This window comes from Melopsittacus undulatus, chromosome 9, assembly GCF_012275295.1.
Source record: "Melopsittacus undulatus isolate bMelUnd1 chromosome 9, bMelUnd1.mat.Z, whole genome shotgun sequence".
NCBI lineage: Eukaryota > Metazoa > Chordata > Aves > Psittaciformes > Psittaculidae > Melopsittacus > Melopsittacus undulatus.
In genome coordinates, this window is record NC_047535.1 from 22,244,798 (window position 1) to 22,264,201 (window position 19,404).

At 41.7% G+C, this 19,404-nt stretch overlaps 1 long non-coding RNA gene across 1 annotated transcript; it reads left to right on the forward strand.

Moving 5' to 3' along the window:
- The first annotated feature begins 1,266 nt into the window (after nucleotides 1-1,266).
- Nucleotides 1,267-2,871, forward strand: LOC117436684 (uncharacterized). The gene is made up of 3 exons (XR_004550024.1): nucleotides 1,267-1,531; nucleotides 2,214-2,351; nucleotides 2,643-2,871. It is a non-coding gene; the product is annotated as an uncharacterized lncRNA (long non-coding RNA).
- Nucleotides 2,872-19,404: the final 16,533 nt, after the last annotated feature.

The following is a 19,404-nucleotide window of genomic DNA, read 5'->3' on the forward strand; positions in this document are numbered from 1 at the left end:
CCGGGGCTCAGCGGCAGAAGGCAGGAGCCGCTCTGTGCCTGAGCCCCGGCACCAGCCCAGGGAGGGCTCATGAGGAGACTTCCATGCACGGGGCTCTGGGTCTAAGCTCGGAACCTGCTTTGGGCAGCTCGGGCTCTCTCTGAGCCCCGCAACTGTCCCCGTGAGCCGGGCTCCAGACTCCAACACGTGGGGCTTGGTCTCCATTGCCGAGCCCCAAACCCGGTTTTAGTGACCCCGGGGTCCAGCCCCCAGCCCCCGGTTCTGACCCCGAACCGGCCCCGCTTGGTTTCCAGACTCCAACGCTCAGGACTCCATTGCCCAGCTCCGAGCGCGGCCCCAGCACAGGCTCAGCCCTCGGGCTCCGCTCTCAGCACTCGGCCGCCGGAGCCCGGGGCCCCTCCCCGGTGTCGGTCCCGGCTCTGCGGAGCAGCAGCGCCCGCTGGAGCCGCCGGGAGCTCTCGGGAAGGGGCCGGGGATGGCCCCGGGACACGGAGAACCGGATGCACCAGGACCCCACACTCACCACAACGGAGGAGCCGCCGGAGCCACGCCCCGGCTTAGCCGGTGCTCGCCTTTTATACAGATGGCGCGTGCGTCACCCCGTGACTCCGCCCACAACCAACATACCCCGCCCCCTATTTAGCCAGGCCCCGCCCCTCTCGGCGATGCCGCCCGGGTCCTATCGCCCGCCTGCTCCTCCCCTGACCGCGGTGTCCCCACAGCCCCATCATCCGCAGCCGCCACCCCCGTACCCATCTGAGCCTCTGATCTCTCCCTCCTGCTTCCTCCCGGGCACAACACGCGGAGCTGGGGGAAAGCTCCTTGTGCACAAAAGTCCAGACCCTGCTCCTGGCCATACAGGAACATACAAAGGCCACTTACTATAACCTGGTGTGGAGACAGTTCTCACAGGAGAATGGATATTTGGTACATGAGCTCTGAATAACTCCGAGGGATACAGCAAGGCCGTGGGAGGCCTGAGGAAGCCTAAGCAAGCAAGATAAGAAGAAGCTGTAATTCACTGAGTGATGAGAACTGTGGGCTGTTGGCAAGCGTTCGAGGTCAAGTTCTCACACCTGTGCTTAACCAATTCTATGTTAGTCACTAAGGGTCTTCAAGACAAGTATCCAATCATTATATGCCAGATTACTGTAGGTGTGTGTAAGCAATAGTATATAAGGAGTTAATGCTTTGCAATAAAGGGCTTCTTGTCTGATCATATTGGTCTCTGACTGAGTCCTTTCCGCGGCAGACCCTCATCTCTATAATAAAAGAGTATTCTCAAGTTCTTGATGCTAAGAAAGATTTTGGTGTATTTTAATGCCAGGAGTGTTTAAGAAAATGTTTATGAGTGCATCAGATCTAGGGCCAGGTGAGGCTGAGAGCTTCCAGCAGGGCTGTGGTTGGTTTCTAATGCACTGCCTTTACAGTTCTGGGACCTGCTTTTAAAACACTCCCATCACAGGATAAAACTTGTCTTGGAGGACTACAAGGAGATCTTTGAGGCTTTGCCATTCCCAGACAAGCAGAGGTGAGCAGAACCCCTCGGTGCAGCACCAGCAGTGCATGGAGGTGGGCATCTCCGCTCCTCTCCCTGCCACCAGTTCGGTCAGAGCTGGGTTTGCCAGAGCTTCCAGCACATGCACTGTGGCTGCACTTCCACTTCTGCTGCATTGGATGTGGGTCTGTGCTGGCCAGCGTGTGAGGTCCGAGGGGTGCAAGAGCCCTTCCTGCTCAAGGAGAACGGGGTTAGGGGTTTCTTTATGGTGAGTTATGGTAATCTGAGGGTCTGGGCTGATCACTTCATGGAGGAAGGGGAACAATGCAGTGAGTGAAAGAAACTGACAAGAATTGCAGGGATCCAGTGCCCCCTTCCCACCAGGGCCTGGGGCAGGGGCTGACTCTGCAGCATAAAGGACATGTTGGCAGTGGTGGTGCAGACGTGTTGGTGTCCTGGCTCCTGGAGGGGAATAGGCCTGTGTTGAAAGGGCTGATCAGGTCACAGACTATGTTAGATGGTCCTAATGACCATCTCTGCTCTAGTAGTGCATCAGTTGGAGCTTCTGACCTACCAAATGCCACAGCTGGATGTTGTTTCCATCTGTTGGTATTTCATGGTATCAGATATTCACCACCTTGTCAGTCTGTTGTCCTTGTTCCCCTGCCTCTAAGATGTAACTTGCCAGTGCTGCTTTCTCCCCCATGTGTCCCAGAATTACCGATATCTTTGATACCATCCCCATGACTGTCGCTGGTGTGGTGGGTTACCTGGAGTCATCTTCTCCATATCAAACCTTTATGAAGAGTGACCCTGAAGCCGCGAAATCCCTTCTCCAAGAGGCAGAAAAGAGGTGAGAAACCTCTGAGATGCTCTGAGGCAGAAGCTGTTCCCTGTGAGGGTGCTGAGGCGCTGGCACAGGGTGCCCAGAGAAGCTGTGGCTGCCCCATCCCTGGCAGTGCTCAAGGCCAGGTTGGACACAGGGGCTTGGAGCAGCTGCTCCAGTGGAAGGGGTTGGAGCTGGGTAAGGTTTAAGGTCCCTTCCAGCACAAACCAGTCTGGTTCATCTCTGGCTGTGGGTGTCACACTATGTCAGGTGGGAGATGGCTGAGCAGAATGAGACTCTTCTTCTGCTTTATTTCAGGATGCTGGAGGTGATGGGAGTTTCTTCTCGTGAGACCCCAGTGGAGCTCTGGGTGAGGCACGTCTGTGTGCTGGGATGCAAGGCACAGTGAGAGGAAGCCTGTCCCCTGAGCTGTGCTGCAAGGAAGGAAGGCAACAGTGGGTTATCTCCTAATAGCCCACTTGGTGCCACTCTTATTCCTTGGGAAGATTAATCTGGGGGCTTAAGGTTTGGATGTGTGGGAAGCAGACAAGGGCTTATGCCAGTTCCTGGGCTCCTGTCCAGCTTGGTCCTGCAGTCTCCCAGGGCTGCATGGGCAGGGTCCTGTTCCAGACTGGTGCTTGGGCTGCACGTGCGGATGAGAATCACTGGAACAGCTGAGAAACTTCTGCATCTGTGACAGAGCTGGAATAAAACCAGCTGAGAACAAGCTGCTGTGGTTCCTCATGTGTAAGAGGCTGCAGAGCACCTGCTGCCATGGGAATGACTGCACTCCATGGTCACACTGCTTCCCTAGGCCCTGGCTGTACCATGGGGCACATGGGCTGTAGGTAGAAAGGGCTGTTTGCCCTTCCCATGCCCAGGCTCAGCTGGGAGCTGTGTGCTGCCCCTTAAGGATGTGCAGGAAAGGGGCTGTTCTCACCCCCTGTGTGCCCATCCCTGGTGCTCTGGCTGGTGCGGGTGTAGCAGCAGCTCCTCTGCCCCGGGCTTGCCCAGCATGGCTGCTCCAGCCCTCAGCAGCTTTCTTGCCCACAGCACACTCGGGACCATTTGTGCTTGTTGCCACAGGGCCAGCAGCCCATTGGTGTGCAAAGGGAAGGTTAGAGGCTGTGTTGTGTGGTGGGGCACATAGAGGCGAGTGGATTAGCCGCTGGGCACAGCAAGGCACAGGTGCCCTCCTGTTTGCCTTCGGGGTATTGTCAGTCCCGTCACAGCCTCTGCTGGGATCTTCCTTTTCCTGTAACTCCTGCACTTGGCAGGAACGCTGCCTGATGCCATGGGAGGGTTGTGGCCTCTCTTGGTTCCACCTCGGTGCGTGGGTAAGAAAGGCAGAGCCGATCCCTCTGCTCCTGCCTCCGAGCGCTCCCGGAGGAGGCTCGTGGGGCTGCAGGTGTTTGAGTGCGGTTCGGGGCTCTCAGGTATGGTCCTGTAATAAGGAGCACAGCATGCGCTGTATCTCAGTTAATAACCATTTATGAAGATGTTCCCTGCAGCCATGTTTTTGTTATGTTTGTTTGCTCTTCTGGGCATGTTTGAATAATCAGTGACCATGCAGAACAGTGAACATGCAGAACAGAGACCATGCAGAACAGAGTTTGATGATGAACTCTGCACAGACTTAGCTCTTTCTTATTCTACAATGGTACCTATCTCATTATTCATCTCCAGATACGGGCTTAATTTAAATGTTGACCCTGAAAAAAATGCAGTGGGTGGAAATGCAGACTGGGATCTGTATTTCATTTATTACAAATGCCACAGGTCTTGGTTACTTGCAGTAGACTACCATCTTGTGGGATTTTTTCTCTCTCCCCCACCATTTTCACATGCATTCATATTACAGGTTTTATGAAGCTCCTCCACCTCAGTTTTCTCTGGGATAATTCAAATTGTACCTTATAGAAGTAACCTCTGTCTTTTTCAAAAACTAAAGCCAGTAGTTGTGTGTTGCTTTACAAGGCAGGTTGAAGAAAGGGGATTGCTCCCATTACCAAGCTGCTGTAGCATTTTCTAGATCTGAAACTACACCTTCAAAGGCACATGTTTGTCTTCAGGTACACTCCAGATTACACACCATTACGTATGCAGCAATACAAGGTGATATGATGAGCCAAAAGCAGTCTTTTCTCCGTGCTCATCATCCATTTCCAGCTTGGTCTAAGCAATGAACATGTGAATTAAATACATAACCTAACTAAAACTTTATGTAACCTCTAAGCCAAGATACAACTTTGGTTGGTCCAGAAACAAGAAATGTCAGTCACAATTTGAGCATGGGGATTGAATGTAAATGGGATGTAAGTCAGTAATCCTGGGGAAAAGGCAACAAGGACTGGAGTCTGAAGGGTGGTTAAATTGGGCTGGTTATAAGGTATCTCTCAGACTCTGTTTTTACTTTTTAAAAAAACATGGGGGAAAAACATGCCTTTTGTATCACTTTAAATATTTAAATCTTGCTCTAGCTCTGTCAGATGTTATGCTCTCAATGCACTGCTTAGAATCAAATACCATTCTACATCTTGTCTCATGTAAGAAAGTCAGACAGGTTCACAAAATCTCCAAGTTGTCCGTATGTCAATTTATGTTACAAACTGTGAAAATCCTCATGCTCTCAGTTTGGTGCTGTGATGGGCTTAGACTTGAAGTCGCAATCCAGTGTCAAAGTATCTTGCATTTTATTTGAAGTTGATGTGTTTATTAGCGGATGAGAGAGAGGAATGCCTTGCTGGGCCAAAACTTGCTAACTTCTATAGAAGGAACTGATGGTATGTGCAATTTACAGCTTCATTCCAGGCAGAGAGGTTTTGAACAGTAGGAGTAGCTCCAAGAGACAAAGATAAATGATCCTTTTTCTTTTGGGAAAGCTAGTACACTTGTACTAGATGTTTTGAAGGTATCCAAGTTCTGCTATTAAATTGGAATATTTTTCTATAGCAGTCAATAGGTGGTACTAAAGCAAAGTGTAAGTTGATACTAGGCTTATAGCAACATCTGTTGCAAGATCATCTGTTCATGGGGAAATATATTTTGACTTCTCTAAAAGATGCTGGTGCACAGTATTATAGGACAGCAGCAAAGTAAAGATACGGATTTTCTAGGGTAGATTTAGATGATAATGAAAACAAACAAGAATCCTGCAAGCTACTCAGAGCTGTCTCCTAATCTTCATCCCATTAAGTCTCTGAGGACTACTTTTGTGCAATCCTGCTGAACTTTTAATTGAATGGAGGAGGGGAAACTTCATTGCAAGAGAGGTTTCTGTTGTTGTGGGGTCTGCTCTCTGCACCCCAAGTTCTCCTATAACCATCATCACAGAGGGAATCCCATGTCATTACTATTATGAAGAGTAGAGCTTCTATCTTCATGGCAAACAAGACCTAGCCTAAGGATGTGTAGAGTATCATCTCCTTAGGCCAAGCTTTCTCCTTTAGTGCGTATTTGAAAGAAAAAAAAAAGACCTGAAATATATGCAGTGTCTTTTTTATTGTAGTCAGAGAAGGCTGCCTTAGTGACCTGAATGAGGAAATCATTATTGAATTTTGTCATCAACATGCTGACTTAAGCTGTTTCACACAGTAACCAACTGAAGGAAGGTGTTTGATTGCACTGTCTTCCCTTTCTCCTACTTATATGTGAACAGGCTGTCCTGAGTTTGGACACAAACAGTCTGTAATTTCCTTGGAGAAAAATGCTGTCATCACTGGCTGTGGCAAAGCTCTTCAGTCCTGCTCAAGGAGTTCATAACTGACTCAGAGGTGGTTTAAAGAAGTTCTGTGTATTGCAAAGGTCTGGGATAAACCTTTATTGTAAAATAAAGTCTATTTTATCTGCCTTTAGTGACTAGAGGATAGCACAGTAATTGTCATATGCCTCACAGGTATCCCCAGCCACAGGGACAGGGGATGTTTACACATTGTTGTGTGAGAAACTTTGCTCCTTCACTGTGCCTTTTTGATTCACCAGTTCTAACAGTTTAGAGAACTAAGTTTAGAGCTGACATTTGTTTCTGAACCCCAGCTTCTGGCACATCTTTAATTCCTTGATACAATTGCACAGGCATTTTGTGTTACAAAGTAGTAAATAGGAAAATAGTAAATAAGAAGATACTTGCTTTTGCGTGGTTTTTAAGAGGTGCCTTTCTGCAGTGAAACTAGTGCTACGAAAGAGGAACAGGCGACTGACATGCATGCTGCCCAGGGCTCTGTAGAAAGCACCAAGGCTGCCTCCATTAGAAGAAAACCTGTTTCTAGTGCCATAGTTACTTTTTTTTAGTGCTGCTGTTGTATTTTTCTCTTTAATTTGTGAAAGTGACATGTTTACAATTTCTTCAGCTGATTAAATAAAATCACAAACCACAAAGACTCCTTAATCCAATCTATTGAGTGGCAGGTTGCAAATAGAAAATGATCCAAGTGTGAACTCTGAAGTACAAAGGAGAGAGAGCAGTAACATTTGGACTCTGTAGAGATAAACTCTGGAGCAGGACATAGCATCATTGAAGTCAGCTGGATGGACTTGAAGGTTCAGGCAATCTTTTTAATTCTCTGATTTTTTCCCTCTTTGTGGGTTAACAGAGACAGTCATTCTGATGAAAGTGGCTTCCTAAGGCCCATTGTTTTCTAGTCACCACAGGCTAGGTAACATACAGGAAACATTGGACAGCCTCAATGTTTCCATGCTGAAGTCATTTAAGATGTAGATACAGGTTTATAAATTTATTTCCAGAACCATTTACCCTGAACTCACATCAGGTATTTGTTATGTGGCTGGGAATAGCTGAGGAGCATTCATATATTTGAGCAGTTAACTAGCTTCCTTGTTTGACACTGGTCAGTCTATTTATCCTAGCCTCACACTGGGAAGTATGGATAAGTATGTGGCTCCTGCCATGTCACTCACATACACTGTCTCCATTAGTCCTCCATGGATTTAACAACTTCTGTTTCTGCCTTTTCTGGAAATACAATAGCGTATCTACTGACAGACTTCCTGTAATCAAAGCTATTTCTGATGACCCTTTAATTTAGGGATTATACAGTTTTGGGGCACATCATTAGTGTATGAGAAATGTTCCCTCCCATAGCAACTTAACTCCAAGGATTACCGTGTAGGTAATTTTTATTACTATTTAAGTATTAAATTAGCTAGTAAGGTACAAGCTTAACAGACAAATCACATTAAAGAGCACATGCACTGGCAAGATGTCAATAAAAGTTCAACTAAATTACTTTGCTTATTCATAGCTCAAGCATAATAAATCCCCTGTCACAGCTTCTGCACTACAAATATCGATGATTGCAACAGTGTTTTAGAGTAGGCTACAAATATTTGTTTCTGAGTAGAATTTTTACAAGAGTTTTTCTATCATTACTATGGAATAACGAACTTTCAAAACAGTATTTTCACGTGACAGGTTTTGCTGTAATTAATTTGCTGATAGGAGCACAGAGAAGTTTAGAAAAAATTGTAAGATTTCAAGAGTTCTGATGAAAAAATAAAACCAAAAACCCAAAACACGAACAAACCCATCAACTCTTTATGGTGAATTTCTACAGTTATTCTGTTCTTTACTTCTGTATTCATAATAGTAATTAGTAATAGTTCAAGACTAATAGACATTAAGAATGCACACTCCTCCTAGGATTAGCAGCATCTTACCCATTAACAGTCACTTTGACTCTACCTGGGATGTCCACTCACAGTGGCCCATGAGTAGAAGTCACAGTTAGGCAGATCACCAGCCACAATAAGTTCAGGCTGGCAGCAGTGTGTGACTGGGGGACACCTATTTTCTAAGATACTGTTAGGCAATAGTTAACATTCAGAATCTGAACTGTGATATAATTCTAATGATAAGCTGTCTTGAAGCTGGGAATTTCTGGAAATTTGAGAAGACTAGTATTTTATCTTAGTGGTCACCATCCATGCCAGGAAGGTTGATGGCATTTGTTTGCTAAGGCTCATTAGATCGGTAAGGGTGAATAAATTATATTAAGAAACATGAAATCTGAGACATTACTGCAATAGATGTACAATACCCCAGATAACACTAAGTAGCTTCTCTGCCAATTAATTACTTCAAGGCAGCACCAACTTCTGTGAAAACTAAAACCCCTTGTTACCACAGCATGCTAATATGAGCCTCACAGAGAACTCAGAAGGGAATATTTAAAAAGCCAGACTTACCCGTTCTCTTGTACTAAAACAGCATCTTTTTCTCCCATTTTTTTTCACCATCCTGTCTTCCCTTCTGTGCCAAATGACAGCTCCATAAAATAAACAAACACAAGTAATAATATTTACTTGAACTTCAGTACTTCAGTCTGACTTGCAGTGTGAGCCTTTTCACTAAAGAAAACTGAATTAAACATCAACTATTTCTGGGTACTTTAATTTTCCTTAATTAAGGAAGGGAAGAAAACATTAATGGCTTACAGATTAGAAATTCATGTCCAAACATATAAAAGTAATCCATCAATAGCACAGTCTTGTGCTATTGATCTGAAATTAGTATGGTGGATAGTGCATGAATTTTGACAGAGGGTTTAAGGACAGGACAGGCAAGAAGCAGAAATAAGGAAAAGAATTACCTTTAACCAAATATTTATGAATGCAGTTTTGAAATGTGGGCCTAGAGACCATCTTCTTCAGCAAAATAAAAATCAGAAACATGTTAGAGCTACGTAGTTTAACTCCTGACATCCCAAAATTGTACAACTGCAGGGACAAAGAAAATAGCTGCTCCAGAAAAGACAGCTAACAACGGAGATGAACCAGCCACCCTGCAAGTATGAAATGCCTGTTTCATACAGTGAGCACCACAACAATCACAGGGGGAAAAATAAATGGCAGAGTACAAAGACATACAGTGTAGAAACCAGTTGTTAAGTATTTAACTGTGTAAAGAGACTGGTGGTACTGGGATTTGGCACCAGTGTACCTTTCTGGGGACTGTGGGGCTAAATGGCATTTTTGCTTTTTCAAATGTTAATTTTAACTTGACCCAATGGACTTAAGATACTACCAATCTGTCTGAATCTTAGGTGCTCTAAGGTAGGTATAAAATAACAGTCACAAGTTAAGTAGGTTAAAGTAAGTTAAGTTATAAAGCACACTTTCTCTGGAAGTGATTCTATTCAAGGGATTTTCATGGAAATCTAGAGAGCGTTATCTGAAGATAGGTTTGCAGTTGTCCCATTATAGAACAAGTAATGATAATAAACCAGCATTACAGTTTCGGATAGCTCACATTTTGGATCTCAAAGCTATCAAGAAGTCAAATTTCAGGTTACATTCTTTGCTGTGAACATGCTTAGGGGAAATGGCTCTTGTATCAGTGGGCTCTGTTATAAGTTGTCTGTAATATATTCAGCATGGCTCAAATCGCATTTCTTCTTTATAATATTGTCTAAGATCTGAGAATGCCTGGTTATTTGTCGAAGCTGTTGCTATGCAACCAGTTCACCTTTCTTGCTTGCTTTTAGAGATGAGCGGGTAGTAATTCCCCTCTAAATGTTTTAGCCAACCTTGAAAACAACAACAACAAAAAGAGCAAGCTGTTTTGCTAATGCTTTTATAGGTATGAGTGTAGTCCAGCTACATTTGAGACCTATTAAAAATAAAAATCTTTCTTAATTACCTTAAACCTTTTTCCAGATAAGTTGCATTTTGTTATATAAACAACCCCATGAAAAAAAAAAGGAAGTTCGAGTAAAGTTGTACATAAACCAGAAAGGCCAACCCAAAGAAAGTGAGAAGAAAGGAAGTGTTCCCAGAAAAGCACTTTCACCTGGTATTATAAGGGATATATTTACTATTGCTACTACTATAATAGCAATATTAATATTAATATAATAGATGCTATTATAAAAGAGATATATACACCCACCTGCTGTTATAAGAGAGACACCGGAAGATCTTATTTCAGCAGTAAACAACAGAAAATTAGGGATATATTATAAAGGCAGTAAATGAAAAGACATATGATTTATGATCTGCATTTTCCCATATCAGCTGGTAGAGTAAATGGTGATAAACATGGCTGTATTTAATAAAATTGTAAAAAAAAAGAAGTTTGAGAATGGTTAACTATCCATATGGATCTATGGTGATGGTAACACCATAAGCAAGACTGCCTCTATTAGTTTTATCTTGCACTTTGAAGCACCAGCGGGGAGAGGTTGAAGGGAGCAAACCCAAAAATATAAACCAACTCACCACATTTGTCTTTTTGTTGTACTTCCAAAGTGTGTTGCAAACCAAGAACAATCTTTGTTTGTCATGTGGAGAATCCTATGGCACATGGATTTTTACCTTTCAGGATTTATCATTTTTCCTTTTCAAGACTGTATGGTGAACACAGAGCAGAAGCAGCATTGCCTGTTACATAGCAATACCGTAATCCACAACAGTAAATGCCAGGATTCATCAAGGTACCATGCTTTTCCAGCCCTCTGCCTCACCCTCAGCCTTCCCCTGCTCACTCTTTCGACTGCTTTCAAAAGCTCAGCCTTTAGGTTCTTCAGCCAACATGTTCTCCATCACCTCCTGTACTTTTGTGCTGTAAAGGAAGGATTAAAACAAAACTTAGGAAATATGAAAGATTGTTAATTACCATGAAAACGGAAAGATTTGTCGTTTGGTTTTTGGTTTTTGGGTTGGTTTTTTTTTTAGTAAAATGCAGATTATACACCTCCTATTCAAGTCAATCTAACTGACTTTGACTCAGATGGAATACAAATGAACAAGGATGTAGGCTACATCAGATTCTTTATTACAGAAATATTCTCAGAATGAAAAAATGTTTATTTCCTCTACTATTTATAGGCACTATTCTTCAGTTGCAATGAGACATTTCACCAGCTAAAATTGACCATTCCATGCTTGGTACCTATGACTTCATATGAGGTCACAAGCAACAGCATGTACCTCTTTAAGTATTCATATTTAAAGGTGCAACAGCATGTACCTCTTTAAATATTCATATTTAAAGGTCTTCAGTTGTTCAAAAAACATGATATAAGGTGCATCCAAAATCAGTAGATAATACTTTACTCCATTATTTTTGCTTTTCATGTGAGTGTAATTCTACACCAATAAAGCAGTACTGCATAAGTTAATTAATTCATGTTTGAGAATTACTTTGATACTGTAGCAATTAGTACCACAGACTGTCAACAAGTCCAGTTAATAAAGCATATGCTTTTCCAATGCAACACATTATTTTATTAAGTTATTCTATAAGGTTTATTAGGAAAGGTGATGGATGGCTTGTTGCAAAGACACATTCAACATCGTCAGAAATAACAATGCTGAAACTGGATCAGCTTTTCCATTTTGGTTAATAATAGAAGGTAAGTTTTATTTCTTTGAAACTGGACAAGATTATTTTAGTGAGGTGGATTAAAAAGGTTTTAACCTTGCTTTTGTGTGCCTGTTTACTAGAATATGGATTGTCAGCTTAAAGCCTGAAAAGATTTTGGGGAAAAAAACAGATTTCCATTCTCTAGTATCTCTTCAAACAAAAGAGACAGAGTCCTATTACTTTAAGTGGCTGTTATTCGTGAGACTCATAGTTTCTGGAATACCTGCAGAAAAAGGAGAATGCTGTAGGCACTGGATATTCCACTCAATGTCACCATAATGTTATGTCAGGCACTAATAGAGGTAAGTATGTTGCCTAGATGGTGCACTCTATAGAATGCAGTCTTTGTCATTTGCAGAACACCTTATTTCAACCCTATTTGCTGGAATAAGGCTTGTGCTTAGAGACCAATACTGTGTAGCATCTATGTGATTTGTGGTACCTTGAGGTTGTTACTTTCATTAATTGCTCTGGATGTTAATGGTCATTTAATCGTATGTTGTGTAATCCAGCAACCACTATTTTGTAAAGGTTAATGAAGCCTTGAGGCAATTATGATCTTTACAAAGTTCCGTGACCTTTGTATAATAGCTTGTTCCTCTAAAAATTGCTATTCACAGTGTTTCACTGAGGGTGACTCCCTACCCCCCTGCCTCCATAACTGTTGAGGGCAGACATGAAGGCAGACAGCAGAGACTGAAGTAAAATGCACCATTAAGCTTTTCACAGTATATAAGCAGAAGGAGCATTTACAGAAACATTAATAAAAATTGATCAGCACTACCTCCACACGACTGCCTAAATACAGCCACTACAGCCTAGGGTATCTCTCACCTCACGGTCCCAGAGAGGACAGGACACATTCTGGACCACCAGTTCAGAAAAGGGCTCCCACGGGTAGCTGCGACACTGGGATGGGCTCGAACCCTCCATGCACTCCTTGCACATCTGATCCATGTGCGCATCCAGCACTGATGGCTTCTGCAGGAAAACAGGAACAGTAAAACACATGTAATCCTCTATTGTGGCTTCAATATTCAGTGAAGCCCTAGTTGTAAAGATGATATTGAGTTTATACCTTTTTGATGTTCAGTAGTTATGCTGATACATAGAACCACAGAATGCATGGATTGGAAAGAACCTTGAGCTCATCGAGTTCCAACCTTCCAGTCTTAAAACTGCAAATCAAATTTATAATTCCCCCCCCCACTGTTTGGGTTTTTTTTTAATTTATTTATTTCTTTATTTTTAATTATTATAACCCCCTGGTAAGCTGCTATGTATGCTAATCACCCCAATATTAAAAAAGTGCAGTTTACATTTCAGTTTATCAGGAATCTAAATTGGACTATGCATTTGCAATGTGTATTTCTCAGTACATAGGATCAGTGCATCCAGAATAAGGGTGGTTAAGTGCAGTGCTTACTATAGCCTCCACTGGACTGTGCTGGAGGCATCTGAGAGATATATAAGAAGTAAGGTAACAAAATCCAGAAGGAGCACGGTAGGTGTAAGTGGAAATTAATACCGTATTTTTTATTTGTGGACCTTGGTCCAGCTATAACACATTCAATTTACTGACAACGTCCTAGCTGTAAGTACTTTCTAAGCACAGAAGCAGCATACTGGAGCTGCACGTCTCTATGGCTACTAATTTCACTTGCAGGATTAGCTGAGTATCTGCTTGTTCTGCAGCCTTCCCATCATAGTTGTTACAGTCATTTAAGGAGTCAGTAGTATGCAGAAGGCAGAGTACACATTCTGGAGGACCAGAGGGGTTTTCTTTATACAATTGTGCTTTATTGGTGACAATTATATTTCTCACTAGTAATGCAACAAGATTTTATGCCTATCATTACTTCTCTAAAAGTGTCATTTGGAAAATATGAACCCCCTTTGGAAAATAATAATTATATATTCATTTCAGACTTCACTAAATGGAAGCTGAATGAAATACTGATAGCTGATCAGCAAGCTAATTTTTCTAGCCCTAAAGCCTTGATGTTAGCATTTCTATTCTGCAATATGTTCATAAAATTTATTTACTAGTCAAAATGCAGATTCCTAGCTATTGTTATGGGTGTTTATTTTCACAGAATACACTACTAGTTAAAGGAGAGTGGTGACTGTGATTTGGCTGCTTAACAGGCACTGCTATAAATGTCTCTTCTTGGAAATGCTCTCATTAATGTATTGCCACCTTTGATACATGACAGACTGACTGAATCCTTTTGAGTTAAGGAAGTGTCTTTTTGTTGTCCTGTGTAATTAAACTCCAGCCTCAATTGTGCTTTGTAGAGGAAGCAGCCCTGTCAGTCTGCCAAAAAACCCCACAATTTCCTATAAAACCACTTGACAATCATTTAGTTCCAAACAGCCTTTGGAGCAAGTTGGAGAAGGGGGAGGGCAGCTGGGCTGGGCACAGGGCAAAAGGAAGCCATCATATGACATGAACTTCACCTGCAAACAGAAAAAGATGCATAAGACATCTCACCCAGATAATGTTTTCATTAGAACACACCAATGTGCCAAAACTGAAGTGATTCATGAGTAGATGTTTTCACAAAACTCCAGTAAAACACACACTCATGAGAAACACCTTGTTCCCTCTGACTGCCCTTCCATGTTACCTGGGACAGTGAACGTTTCAAATTTGGTGATTCTAAACCAGAAAGTAATTGAATATACAGAATTGTCCATGAAAGGGAAAGGCTGGGCCCATCACCCCATAAAGAGCTGCACAGCTCTGCCTACCCTGAGCAGCTTCATACCTGGGAGCAAGAGACCAATGTTTTCACATCCTTACCTCTGCTTGAGAGGCAGAGAAACTCCAAGTTGGGAATCTGGCCTCTCTGATCAATCCTCAGCTAGCTGGACAGTGTGAAAAGGATTTCAGGTACTAAAACCTTGGGCTCCCAAGAGGCCACAGAGGTAATTCTGGGGACATGAGTGTGTGAGCATGTGAGCTGTAAGAAACAAGATGTTCTCACCTGAAATGCTTCATATCTATAGCAAACTTTTTTAAAGATGATTTAAAAATTATCATAAACATTTTATGATTTATAAAAGACCACTTACAAAGTTTTCTCATGCTCCAATGAAACCTGTTTCATGTATCTGGTGAAATCTTTGAAGCTGGTTTGAAGCTGGAAATGTGGAGTTTAATCTGACCACACAGCTTTTTTGGTAGGTTTTTGTTTGGTTGGTTATGTGTGGGGTTTTTTTGTTTGATTGGTTGGTTTTGGTTTGTTTTTACTTTAGAAAGAAATAACTGTAGTCGAAATAGACTCTTGCTGACAGCTTATCTTGTTAATCAAACCTTTCTGAGCCAGTTTATACATATGTATGGCTGAAAACCTTAAAGCCTTCCACCTTTAAAGGTATTTTTGCATAGTGGACTAATCCTCTAATCTAAATCTTGGCCAGGTCACACAAACATAACCCTTTTTCTTTAACCCCAAGGAGCACAAGCTACACAAGTGGCAGCTTCTCTTCAATGAGAGAGCCCAAAGTACAGAATAAACCAGTTTCAGAGCTCTGCAGGATGCTAAGCCACTGCAGTGACGTTAGGACAACATCTTCATCTTCTTTTCCAGACTTACTGAAAAGTGGCCCTACCCATGCTCTTTTAAAGCCATGTCTTTAAATTTTTCTGACTATTTTGTGGTTCTCATTTACCCACAATAAGCAAGGATCAGCTTGTGGCATGCAGGATGCAGTAACTTCACTTGCCAGCTGCCAATGCTTGCTGAGCTCAGCTTGCTTCAGTGACCAGTGCCTCTGAGAGACATGAGAGTCCCAGTTCAGTTTACCATTTCATCTAGTACTTATTTGGTATTTGCTAGAAATAGAGCTGAAGTCTGTTTAATATTCAATAAATTGGCCGCTTACAACCTTTCCTTAAAACTCAATTCTACTATGAGAAACAAAACCCCACTTTCAGAACAGGTAGAAAATTGTACCTTTTATAGCTTGCTGCTTCCCAGAATTTTCTTGTAGTTGCCTCATGTCTTCTCTTGCACTGATTTGCTTTAATCATTAAATAGAACTGATATTTCCTTTGGAGCAGGGGATATTTTTCTTCTCTGTGGGAGACAAGTTTGTGAGGAGAGTTATATCTTTTATTAAAGAAATGGATAAAGTTAGGTCCAAAATAACCCCCAAAACCTTTCAGGCGTACAAGCTGGTGGCAACAGAATTTTTATTGCATGTGCTTTTATAGAGAAAGACTAAAATTTAAGTAAAGACTCTGGAAAGTACCATAAAATGGATAGGACTCTAAACTGCACGTCATTCAAATAACATTTCTCATATCTAAAGTGCCACTCTAGAAACTCCTTAGACTATGGATCCTTTAAAGGCAAATAAATCACTCAGCACTGATTACCACTTCAAATGACTAGAAATTTACTGCAAGATAGTATCTTACAACCATATTTAGTACAAAAATAACATTTTTCATCTACTGAGTAGAAGTGATCAGAGACTTCCCCATTTCATCTCTAGATGTGTATGCCTGTATATTGTGGTTTAGAAGTGTTCTAAGGTACTCTGTGATACTCTGCTAGCTTTACTGTACATCAAACCAGTAACATGCAGAGTTGTGCCACAGTAAGCTAAGCAGTCATATCCAACAGCTAATGGATTTTTAAATGGTATAACGGAGTGCTATGGCTAAGTTATGTTAGCGATTTTTTTGTTGCTGCAGAGGAAGTTATCAGGTTAAGTGCCAGTACATAAAGGCCCAGAACTGTCAGAGCACCCTCAAAGCCAACAAGCACAAAAATTGTAAAAAAAATGCCAAAGATCTGCAACATGATGTACTTGAACAGCAGGTAAAACAATAATTGTGTTCAGCTTACTGCTGCTCCAATGAGTGGTTTGATGAGAACAACAGAGGCCATAACTATGGAGGTAGTAGAGGGGAGCAGACGTGGTAGAGTGAGGGGTCAAAAGGAATACTGCATAGCCATAAGCCAAATAGGAAGGTTTAGGGCAGGTATTTTTGTAGCACAATGCTAAAAATGCCATTGCTACTTCTCTTGAATGCTTTTATACTCACAAATGTCAACATCAAAATGAGACCAATTAAGTGCCAGAGAAGTGTATGCCTTTGCCATCTGACTGTAATCCTTCTCTTTTGACACTCCTCCTGTTTCAAAGCCTGTGGATGCTGGGTTGTTTGATCCAGTCACAGAGCAAGCAAATGGAAGATCAAAGATCTTTGCTCATCTGAGAAAGCAAGAGGACAAAACAAAGAATGGCTGATAGAAAATAAGCAAGAGAAAGTGTGTTAAAGCTGTACATGATTTGAAGATTTTAAGGCTGTCTTGGTGGGACAAATCTTACAGATCACCACTTGCCATGGCTAACATCAACATCTTAATATTCCATTCCTAGGAACTATCACATCATCACTGGACAAATGGTAAATACCCATTGGTAACAATTGTTGTGATTTGTACGTACCTTTGTACTAACTTTGCAAAGGAGGATGGGCTTTTTTTTGCCATGGACCAAAGACAAAAAGAGAACTGTTGAAATAAGTTGAATAAAAATAAGTATGAAAATAGCAAAAGAAAGCTGGAAAAAATATCCAGACAAAATTTATCTCCCTTTTTTTTTGTTTATTTTTGTTTGCTTCTTTGCTTTGTTAAAGATGAAGTACTATAGACAAACTGAAGGAGCAGGAGAAATACCCAATTTAGAAAGCTGTACTGCAGATTTCTTTCATGCTCTGTTGCTCAGTCTCAGCCACCTCCTTTTCCAAGGCAGGAACTGTATTGTGCACTACACTCAGCTTTCTTCTGCCTGAAAATTATTTCAAATTGAAAACTATATTTGAAGATTCTTTTCTTCTCTCCCCCTTCAGATATTAGAACTGTTCCAAGCCATATTAGCGCAAACTCTGAAATCCAAAACCAATTGAACAGGCACAGAGCAGACCTGCCAGGCTTTAAGGTTGCATTTTATTCTCTGTTTGTAGGAGAAGACCTCTGTATTTTTTCATTAATAATTGTTTTTCTTCTCACCAGTTAATCCTAGGTAACATCAGACAAGGCTTTCATCTTTGGGTTTTGCTTTCTTTCTGTTTACATAAGACATTGGCTTGATTGTATAAAATGATGTGCCTAGAGGACAAATTATGGATTGCTACTTTACACCTTTGCCTTGAGCTGCAAGTAGTAAAAGCAATTAAAAATTACGGACCCAGAGAATTCCTATAATAAATCTAATACATTTACAACTATTACCCACAGTTTCTCAAGAGACAGGGTTTATGATATGGTGCTCTTAAGTATGCTTAGCTTTATGAAATAGTCAAATGGTCTTATTTTTTACTGAAGTAGTTTGCAATACAAAGAGCTCTAAGATGGAAGCAACCCTCAGAAGTCAGTGATTTCTACTTCTTATTTTAAAGTCTTCATTGAGTTGGTCTCTTTGTTTATTACAAGTTAACCGATGCAACATACTGACATCAAAATTTTCAACACGAGGTCCATATGCTTATCATTTATAATTTTCCATCTGAAAAGCAATCCAACTTTCCACAGCACTGAATGAAGGAGCTTTAATCCTCCTGTCTGTAAGCACTGATGTATTTATCCCTTTTTGTGGTGTTCTAGCTATTTTTCAGCTTTTCAGTCTTTCAGTCACAAGCCCTCCAGTATGGCAGTCCTGTCACCAGTACTGTACTTAAGCCTGCTTCCAGAAAAATCAGTTCCACAGGGACTTTCAGTGATAGATGTTCTAATGTGTGAATTCTGTGGTGATTTCTACAAGATTGATCAGATTTTTGATCAATTCTCAGGGTATGACAAATGCTTTCTGGATTTCAGATGCACAGTAATTTGACCTTCAAAAGGTTGTTTCCTTCTATCATTAGTAGCATTGCTTGTACACCACTAGAGCCATGCATTTTTCTTGTCCTGGGTGCCTAACTGTACATTGTGCACTGTCTCTTTTACAGAAAAAGATGAGAAACAAAGCAATGCTATGCTTAGCTGGTGAGGAAGAAATAAAAAGCAGCACATTTATTAATCTTCGTAGGATGCAGATCTCATCCAGATTTATAGATCAAGTGAGATCAGACTAGAAATATTTCTTCAATAACTGAAAACAGATTTCTGGAGTCTCAATCTGACACTTGGTAAAAGCTCTCTTTCAACACTCACATAAAGCCTGCTCACCCCAGTTTGGCTTCACAGTCTATATGAGCTAGGAAGTATCTGTCACAGTCAACAAGAAGGGCACCTGCCCAGGAGCACCCACAGTCCTAAGGAAACAGTGAAGTGAGGCAAGATCTGAACAAGCCATGGAATTACTGCAAAATTTGGGAGTGCAGTTATATTCTGGATTCTTTTCTTGATTGCTAGGATAAGAGGTTCTGTCACTCCAGTCATGGTAAGCAGAGCGAAATTTCAAGCTTATTTAGAACACTCTTGCTTCTGCTAAACACCATACAAGCAGTAACAATGTACAACCTTTGCTGTGCTGCATCCAGCCCCAGGATCAGCAGGGAAAGGAAAAAGAGAAAAGAACACACACACAGACAGACCAGCTAACACTGAAACAATTCGATAATAGTGAAAAGATAAGTGGCACATGTTCATTTTTGTCTTGGAAAGACACTATAGATGATAATGATAGCCATTTTAACTGCAATAATGGAGTAACACACAGAGATAAGTGTCTGCA